The sequence below is a fragment of the Haemaphysalis longicornis genome, unplaced genomic scaffold (genome assembly GCF_048455015.1).
Source record: "Haemaphysalis longicornis isolate Haplotype H1 unplaced genomic scaffold, Haemaphysalis longicornis Haplotype H1 scaffold_7, whole genome shotgun sequence".
In the NCBI taxonomy this organism is placed as follows: Eukaryota; Metazoa; Arthropoda; class Arachnida; order Ixodida; family Ixodidae; genus Haemaphysalis; species Haemaphysalis longicornis.
The window spans coordinates 193,205,085-193,215,589 of record NW_027526422.1 but is presented as its reverse complement, the minus strand read 5'-3'; the positions used below and the strand labels follow the sequence as shown (position 1 = coordinate 193,215,589).

Here is a 10,505-nt window from a genome sequence, read left to right as displayed (position 1 = left end):
AAGAGAGGAGGACAACATTTTCTAATTAATTTTTCTACTAAATGAAATCGCGTAAACGCGCCCAGGGTGGTCGAAACATGGCCTGGGGACTCCGGACTACAATTTGCGCAAGTAATCCCGCAATGTTTACATATCACTTCAGTGTCCCTTTAAAGATGGGATGTCAGGATTATAAATAACCTGATTTCTTGTTTGTCCTCGTAATCTGACCACTAAAAGTAACTGAGGTTTATTTAGGCGAAGTTACAGTTGATCTGTCTTGTTTTATTCAAATACTCCTTCTTGTAACAAGGCCAAAAATATCAGAAGAGGATGCGGACGCCACATTCAAATACTGCTTCTTGTAACAAGGCCGGAAATATCAGAAGAGGACGCGGACGCCACATTGCAGCTGCCTAGAGTCGAAAACTAGAGTGCCGCAACTCTTGTGACACGGCGGAAATCCCCATTTTGTAAAATTCAAATAACTTGCGTAGTTTAAACATCAACAAATTGCACTATACTTTACCTAGCCTCCAAGTCGAGATGATGGTGATGTATATTACACAGCAATGTAACTGCAGTTGCCTGATGACAAATCTGGACTATATATAAAACGTTGCATCAATCAGGTGTTCTCCTATGTCCTGAAAATATCAAAAACGATAATGTATCTTTATTCAGCAAAGCAGATGATCGTGTTCACTAGTCTATTGATGGTATATTAGTCATACCATGGTTTCTGTCACGGGGCCGTTTGGTTACTGCCTCACTTTGAAATTGTCGATGTCCACAAGTTTGTAGGATTTTACATTCCCCTGCTCATCCAACCTTACGCGCATCTACAAACTCAGAATTGGGATGTACTGTACAAGCAATTCACGAGCCTTTAAATGGAACCTAAATTTTCCAAACATAAGTGTAGCTGTTTAAAACGAAACCAACCTACTACTATGTTGCACACATGCAGCTTTGCTCGTTTATTTTCTGAATGGTTCTCCATTCTGCGGGCACGTTTTGCCATACCAAACACTTCCCATTCGTTTTAAAACGTCATTAGAGCTTACGGAAGAGTTCTCTTTAGCATACAAGTTATAAAAAAAATTCGTGCGCACTCCTTAGATTTTACAGAACTATCTGAAGGTTCATACGAACCAGTATACTGCTTAGGCAGTACTGCAGCGGAATATAATATGAATTGTCGCGATAACTACATTATTCTCTTCTGTGCTACCATATCCACTTTCAGATGTCTTGTGAAATAGGAATTGCAGCGTCTTACGTGCAATGATAAACACGGCCTCTGGTATTTTTCGCAGCTACCAATGTGCAGATGAACAGTTTCTACAAAGTACGGTGCCATAAAATCTGAAAGCATTATATGGGCCACCAGAGTAAAAGCCCGACGCTAAGAGGAGCCCATAGGCGCAACATTCTATACACTCTAAAGTAAAAAATCTCCCAAACGCGGGAGCCACCCAAATCCAATCCTGCGACGCGCTTGTTGGGTTAACTCACCTACACTACTTTCACCAATGAAAGAAATTACCTGCTTTCGAGGTACATGTGATATAAATTTGCTTACGACTTTCAGTAAGACAGCCGAGTGGAGTTTCCTCACGATCCTTTACTGCTTTTTTGCATGTGCTATTCTGGTGTTCATCAATATATCGCAGTACAGAATTCTTTCCCCTCTTTAGAGAGTTGCGAATAGTCTCCAGGCTGGCCTCCAAAATTTCGGAATGAGTTTAAACGGCCTGTACTATTTTTGGTCAAATAGTGAACTATTTTTTCAGATAAAGCATTGCAGGTGACCAATTTTTTTGTTGAATATTTTATTTTATGGATTGGTTAGGTTTATTTGTTTAACATCTTTCTGCGAAATCACTCCTGCAATCTAAAGATGTTATTTTATTCTGAAATTGTATACATTTAGCTCAATTATTCATATGACGGAGTTTATTATTAGAGGAAGTCCCAGGGGAGCCGTCTCAGCTACAGGAAGTCCTCCTGTTGCGCGTATGAAAAATAGGATCCGAATTTCAGAATTGGCGAAACCGGGTCAATAAAGATGCGAATTTTAGGAACGCGTGTTCTTCCTTTACACATTATATGCCAATTGAAGAAGGAATAAAGTTCTGGTACACTGTACTGTCTTTCTGCATGTAGTGTTCTCGTAAACACTATTTTAGACCCCGAAGTTCCGTCTACCCAGCGAAAGCAAAAAAACAATAAAACGATACGTCATACGGTATAAACGCCAAAAGGTTCTGACCTGCGGCAGAAATACTTGGCAATAGCAGAAGGCCAATTTAGATAAAAAAAGGAACATCGCAGAATGATGGGTTGAAATTGATTTAGATATCAAGGATTTTTGCTGTTATACGCCGGTAATATGAACTTCTTGCAACAATGAAAGTATATTCAGCTTTTTATAAATACATTTCTACGAAAGGTACGTCGCGTACTTCAGGCTTTTTAATTAGTCTGCTAACCCTCCAACGTTGCGGACACTGCCGGTGACATTTCAATTTTTCGTAGCAACTATATGGAAAACTCTAAATACCGTTGTTGCCCGAGATGAGGTATGTCGCTGTCAGTCAAAATAAAAGAAAAAGACACATAGACTTTGGTTGGTATCATATAAAAGGACGGTGAAGCGGCTCCATCTTTGCGAACGACGAGCCTTCATTTCAAAGTCGCACTGAGCCTTCTTGGTGAAGTTCTTTTGGTAAGCTATGACTTGATACGGTACTGATATTTTCGGTTACCAAAATTGTTGCTTTATGATAAAATCTTCCTGAGATGCGTCCCTTCGCAACTCGCGTATCCTATATTTCAATAAGTAACAAAGGATATATGTTAGAATCAAAGATGGCTGCATCGTTTTGTTTGTAATTTAAAATATTCATCGAGAAATTTATAGTTTTCTGTATTGGTCTTTAGTTTTATAGAAGTGTGAATAAGAATATGTCCCGCTCGTTAACAAAATAGCTCATTGAGCCCTTGAAATACTAGCATGAGCGTCAAAGAGGCAATGTTAGCCTTGCAGGGTGAAGAGAATTTCGGTCCACGGTCGTTTAAATGGCCGTAACAAAATCTGTAGTGTGCTTTAATGTTACCACTAACTCTAGTTTGTTTGACAATTTTACTGTACAACCTTACCGGAAGACGTGAAGGTAAATATTGCGGTTTACAGAGGTATGGCAGCAGCACCTTTGAAACAGGAGGTGCTTCACAACGCCGCCATAATATGCTTTATGCCATTAAACGTTTTTTTTTATTTCAGCAACCAGTACCGTCATGTTCCGCACCTTTGGAGTCCAGTTTGTTGTCGTGGTTGCAACCATTTTGGGTAATTACCCCAGTGTTTTTATAAATCTAATATTTTTATCTGTTTAGCTTATTACTCAAACGGCTTTACGTACCCACGTAGGATGAAATAAAAAAAATTCGGGGGTAAACTGTGGAGTCGAGCAGCGCAGCACAGTAGCTGTTAGAGGTCATTTGGAGAGGCCTTCGTAGTGCAGTGGACCTGATTAGGCTGGTGGTGACTATGAGATTTGTGTATAGCCAAAATTATGCATTTATGTCTATGCTATACCGTACCGCAATGTTACATGGCCAACTCAGCCAGAATGCTGTGTGCTAGTGTCTGCAAGAGCAAATTGGTCGTGAAGCGTCTCGTTAGTGGGGATAAACTCTGCAGTAGATAGTCACCAGTAATAAACGACATAAAATTACTACTGATAGAAAACGCTGGCTTAACCTAAACGCTTCGGACCATTCAGCGGGATTGATGTGTGAAGGATTACGTACTATCGGCCGAAGCTATAAACGGACCACTGCTCAGGCAGCCAGAGCGGCTGCTGGGGCGCATTGAGGCGCTATTATCCTGCTGCGCTCGCTTACGACGAGAGTGCCACGAGTGACGCCAATCTTCCCCTCGCCCTCGGGAGGGTGCTTGTTACGCTTGATAAATTTTTAGTGCAGAGGTCGCCTTTAATCTAGCACATGGAGCAGTCGCGCATAAGCAGACGACCGCAAAGCAACAACCCGCGTCGCCAGGAAGGAAGGAAGACCTGTTCTGCTTTTTGTAGGCGATTTATGTTCGCCTCATGTAGCGTATTAGTGCCTGTCTGATGCGTCCACTGCTGCTCGATTTTAGACAAGACGCCACAATATACGGTAGCGGCGGCTACCATGACGCTCGCTTTTTCACGCCGGAGCGATATTACAGTGTCGAAATGGCCTTTCGGGCATCGTGTCGAACCGTGGGTTTAATATTTGTTACAGCGAGTCCTCTGACGAATGCTTTATTTGGCTACTAGGATATACTTTCGGTGACGAATTTTTTTTACAGCCGTGCCGCCAGGAAGAATGATTGTAAAGAAGAATTGTGAAACTTTAGATATTCCTGAATGTTTATTCATGAAAGCTGATAACACTGACATTCGACGGTCCTCAGTGGAGCAAAAGTTGCCGGCTACTGCGTGAATGCGCCATGTGGTGGAATAAGGGTGAACGCCTCACTAGAAATTTATCGAGCGTGACAAGTACCCGTGCGAGGGCGACGGGAAGTTCAGCGTCGCTCGTGGCAACCTCGGCCGCAGCCCCTGCGTTTGTGGAGTGGGACGGTTCAGGCCAGCGCATAGCAGACACCCCGCCGCAAAGCTCAAAATCATTACTTCCGCATTTATCTTGGGAGAGCCGTTAGTGGCGTCAACATGATCCTTACTGATTTGGCAACACGTTTTCCGGGTTTTGATTTCTTTTGTTCAGAAGCAGCCCATGCTTCTAGCTGGATTATAAACAGCTGCAATACTTGCTTGCACAGTACCTTCGTCGGGAGTATGCCCAGGATTTCTATTTTGCAGTATTGTTTGCATCTGTGGGTCGTTTCCAGAGGTTTAGTCATATAAAATGGTCCTGCCACAATATACGTATTAAAAATTTATTTATTACAGTAATAACATTTATATTAATTCAACATTATGTCTAGCACGGTGATGCTCCATTATTTTACTTTTGAGCGAAAATGCTAATTCCGTAGGCGCTGTGATGGCCAGCGGCGTTCGTGGCACACTTTATTTTCGTAGCAGTGAAATTTTACGAGACGGCTCACATGTGGAAACAAAGTGGGCATTCATAACGTCTGGGAGCTACGAGAGAGGCATGTGAGAACCAGCGCGGCCTGTAAGCGGTATGGTGTAGGAGCTGTCGTGTTTGTTGTTTTTCAGTCGGGTGGTAGTTACAAGTTTCCACAATTTTCTGGCATTCACGCAGGAAATTTAAATAAGGTCATCCTAGGAAACGTTCTGTTTTGACCGTTGTAACAGACGGGAGTATTCCCATAGGTGGGCGAAATATTTCTTCCAATTGCAAGGAGAGGTCGTAGTGGTCGCTACGGAAAAAAACGTTGGTAGCTTCCGGAAAATCCTAAGGTGCCATGGTCTTTGCGCGTTACCGTGGACACGAATCCGGGGGACCTGGTTTTCCATGAATGATAATGTTTTGTCCATCGGCATAAACAAGTTTCCGCCACCTGTTCTCGAAGGCGCAGATGAACTAAAATATCTCAAGAAATGTCCGATATTGTAGTTATTAATCGACAATTATGGCGTTTTAAAGCCACATTTTATTGTTATAAACAGTTTTAAATCAGACAAAGTGATTGACAGCGAGAAGAATGCAGTCCATCAGACCACTGCTGTATGATGCTGAATTTATTAGATATGTTAAGTATGCCAGTGCTCAGTCTCAGGTGTTGACACCACGAGCTGGCATTTTCAGTGGTTGAGAAGGTTGAGCATTTGCCTATGTCTAGAACTCTTTGAGTTGTCATGAGGAATTGCGCCAGTTCTGCGGTGTAACATGAGGGAAATTGGCCTCCTAGCACTGGCAGAGTTTCATGAGAGAAAAGCGCAAGAATATATTAGAGGGGAGAAATTTAGGCTCGTTAGTCAACACAAGTCCAGATCCGAAAGCAGACGTGCCCATTTGTTAGCGAAATATGCAGGAACGCGCCACGTCCCCGTAAGGAGAAAGATTTATTCTTGATTTGAAAAACTAGCATAGCATGCAGTAGACACACAAACTTCATCATCGTCTGCGGTTTGGTGGGATATTTTAAAAGCGAAAGCTTTGAAACATCTGCAGCAAAATACGGATCCAATGATGTATAAAAAATGTGGAATTAGTCTAAAACATGAAACTACAGTTTCAAATGGGGTAAAGTAGAGATGTTGCAGTTACACATGTATGCCGATACAAAAAAAGTAGAAACTGGAAAGCGAAATTGCAAAACACCAATTTGGAAAGCAAGGCATGATTGATATAACGAGCTGCGTTTAAATTTTTCTTCTCTTATAATTGCAGCCATGCTGGCAGCCCCTGGTGCTGCTCTAGGAGGTGCAGTCGGTGGTGGCCGTGCAGAAGAAGCCATGGCACGCGCCGAAGACACTGCCTCGCAGTAGCAGCGTCTTTAAAGAGAGCTCACTGCTAAAATAAAGCGTTCGGGAACGATAGGAGATACTATGAACGAGATATAATAAAAATTGTTGCATCTGAAAATTATACCAAAGGTTTTTTATTCCATGTTTCCTCGAATGATACAGGGCGTTATAAGGCCTTTGCACTATTTGTCTATTACGGAAACGTTTTCTTTTCGATACACAATGCCATGTTTTTGAACTTCACGCAGTTGACTTGACTCAATCACTGCTGAGTAAACATTGGGAGCAGTCGGAGGGTCAAAATGCCGAGTCACACTATTCCACACTTGACTAAAATGGTTTAAATGCTCTAGTATCATGCCGTGAAAGGTGAACATGTTTGGATAACATCATACCAGAGTGCACAAACGCTTTCAACCGTAATCAGATTGATACCGTGTAGTTCCCCCTTTCGCCGGATTCCTCTGGACTTATAGGTAGCTGACACCATTCGAACGCTAGAGAACGTTGGAAATTTCTATACGATAATCAGCTCCTGGGATCAAGATTTTGCGTGTTATAATAGGATCTCAGAACTTTTCCTAGTAAACACCTGTAGAAATGGTCGTTTAAGATGATTTGGTACTTTGTTCCTGGTTTATAGCCGCCTAAGAAAACATTTTATTCTTCAACCTGAGGTAGGGTAATTTTGCAAAAAGGAGAAAGGCGTCGGTGAGCTTACGGCTCAAAATCTTGAAAAAAATAGACTCGATGACAGAGTGGCTCGATAGTGAAGTTACGGATACGGCGTTAGAGGAAGTGTTGATAGGATAGGGCATGGCGTGAAGAGTGGACGGCTTGAGAGAACGCATTGATTAAGGTATGAGGCCAAGTCCTGGGGAATTTATAAAAAGAAGATAAACTTTGCAGATGTTTGGTAGACTTCATAAAGCAAACTTTCTTGGTCCATGGAAGCGTTGTAAAAATGCCATCTCTTTGTTTTATTTTTTATTTGAAAGTTGTATTTAATGTGGGTGTCACGGCAAGACTCATATCTACGATTTAACTCCATGACAACACATGAAGTGTGGTAGTAAATAAGTGAGGCTTTGGACTGTGAAATGAACCAATATTATTGAGGTTGGATGAATACTCGAAGCATAGTGACTAAGTAAACAAAAAAATTGAACGATTTATTTTGGTGCGCTTTTGGTGTAAAAGATGGCGGTATCAATTCCTCTGTCTCGATTTTATGTCTTGAAGTTCGTGCACACCCAATGATGTGAGAAAGAATTATGCCAAGTTGCAGTCAAAAATCCTTGTTCGGAAAGAAGTTATGGATGTTCGCGTGTTTGGAAATCGCAAAAAAATGGGTTCCGAGAAAAGCAACAAAAGAGATTTCAAGCAAGAGCAGCGCCCACATAAGATGATCAGGAAAGCTAATATTCCCCACGATTGAAGCTACTTCCTTGTTGTGTCTTGCTCGGGTCAGATTTTGTTCGTGGGGTAGCTCGGCTTTTTTTTCTAGCTTGCTTTGCAGTATTAGTACTTTGAGGGGACGCCTCTGCGATCCGCGGCTGATCATTCGGTTTTTGTATTTGGTTTTTTGTTTTGTGAATCTTTTCTTTAGGATAATTATTTAGACAAGCGGAAAACATTAGCTCAACCTATTTTACAAAGCAGAACGTAAAAAGTCAAATTGAGAGAAAGTCCTTTGCTGGATTGTATGCCCTGGTGAATCTTAATCAGATGACAACACATCCGTACACCAAGAGCTAGAACGCTATCCCGTCGCGAGAAAGCGTGTTTGTGTGGCGAAGCACAATCTGTACCAGCATGTAGGCACAGTACCCGCCGAAATAACGACTTAGATATCACTACAATTACGGCGTGTTGTCGAAATACATTGCAAGTATTACAAACCACGCTTACTGTGACATTATTCGCAGGTTAAAATCACTGGCATCGAATTACGAATAACGGAACACTGTAAAAAACACGGTCAAAGTACGGGACATGTGTGTGCTAACCTTGTTGCCGCAATATGTTCCGTGGTACGTATTAAGGGACATTAACCATATTGCAGGACTACGGAACATGTCTCGCATCAAAGATGCATGGAACATATTTTGTTTAAGAGGGCGACAGAACATGGCCGTGTCATGCTACTTTGGAACCTGTCCCGTACTACCAACTGCGACAAATGTTCCGTGTCAGGACACCACAGAACATAGCCGCTCAAAGAAGCTACGGAACGTGGCCGTGTTATGCTACTACAGAACTTGTTCCGTACTCCAAACCATGAAAAATATTCCGTGTCAGGAAACTAGAGAACATAACCATTTAAAAGGGCTACGAACGTGGCCATGCCATGCTGCTACAGAACTTGTTCCGTACTCCTAGCTACGAAAAATGTTCCATGTCAGAAAACTACAGAACATAGCCGTGCCACGGTACTACGGAATATGACTGTTACGTCAGACTACAGAACGTGGCCGCATAACATAACTACAGAACCTGGCTGTGTCACCAGGGGATGGAACGGGTTCGTAAAGCAAGACCACGGATTATGACTGTTCCACCAGGCTACGTAACTACGACTACTCAACATGACCGTTTCACCAGGCTGCAGAATGTACCCCTATTGCAGAACTACTGAAAAAATCCATTTGAGAGGACTACGAACAAGTTCCGTTATCCCAGCCCCAGAACTTGTGCCGTATCGTAGTATTACAAAAACCTCTTCTGTATCGCAGGAACACTGGAGAATGCTGTATCCCTGCAGCGCAGAACTTAGTAGTCTGAAATATTTTTTGCACTGCTTTACTGTGATGCATGTGATCCATGTAACAGTAGAACGGAATAAGGATATGCCGCTTTAGCGAAAAACATGGTTAAGAGCACTGCAAAGCACATTCATGGTTCTCCATTGTACAGACACTTGAAACGCATAAGAAACATTTATACACAAACTATCATGAATATCCTAGTTGATCTTTGGTTAGACTCCTGCTTCAATGCCTGCGTGAAGGTACAGTATACATTACAGTATACAGCCAGTTCAACAGTGTTACAGACATTGAACCCCCATGTAAAAAATTTGTGCCTGACACTCATAAGACGAGGTACCCAACATGAGCCTTTTGGGCTGAAAATGTTTCACACCATAATTTTTTCATGGTATCAGAAGTTCATGCTTTAAAGTGAGCCAAAGATAGACACCCTTCCTGCGTATCCACGTAAACACAGATTCATAAATATCGACATAAACCGAAGAAACAAAAATTAGTCTAACACAAAAATAAGTGGAGAAATATCAATAACTCTTTATTAGAATGGCAGTGAGCAAAAAATTACAACACAAGCAAAAAATGTGGCTGCATTTTTTTGAACTGGGTACAGCGTGAACAGCTTTATAAGCTACTAGGGCACTTGCAGCATTCACCTCATTTCCAGCAAATTGACAAGTTTCAATGAATGCCTACAAACAAGAATAAAATGAACGTTCAAGTTTTGATACCATTAAAAACAGACACGTGCAGAAGGTCATTTTACAAATAATCATGCAATTCTGTGTGGTAACATCACTGGGCTGCAGGTCCCTCTTCAGCATTCTTCAATGCAGACAGCACTTGATCACCATGAGGGAACAGAAGTTGATCCCCGTGTCGCTCTGGCCAGGAAACACAGGACGGTGGCAGGGAATTGGCAGCCTGCGATGGAAAGACATTCGTAATTAGGAGGAGCTTTTCTGCACTAGGTTCCTAATTAGATCAAATCTGTTCCTCGGTCGAGTCGTAATTAGGCAGCCTGCATGTTGCTAGGCAGCTTGCAAGAAGCTGCAACACACACTGGCCCACGTAAAAGATACGCTTCCACGTGGGCGTCGGAACAGGGGAAGCGACGGCTCCCCCTATTGTACAAATGGGGGAGCACGGCTCCCCCAGTCAAAGAGCAGCCATAGACTTTCGCTGAGCCTCAGACGGTTCTGGGAAAGTTGGTTTATTCCCAGAAGGTCTTAAGGATCAGACAAAATTCGCTTCAAATCGCAGACTTGGCGCTGTCCACCACCTGCGCTTAACCCTTGGTAGC

General features: G+C 42.4%; 1 long non-coding RNA gene across 1 annotated transcript; it reads left to right on the top strand.

Annotated features, from left to right (window-relative positions):
* Positions 1–2,578: 2,578 nt before the first annotated feature.
* Positions 2,579–6,555, top strand: LOC144147357 (uncharacterized). The gene is made up of 3 exons (XR_013317903.1): positions 2,579–2,710; positions 3,269–3,334; positions 6,358–6,555. It is a non-coding gene; the product is annotated as an uncharacterized LOC144147357 (long non-coding RNA).
* Positions 6,556–10,505: the final 3,950 nt, after the last annotated feature.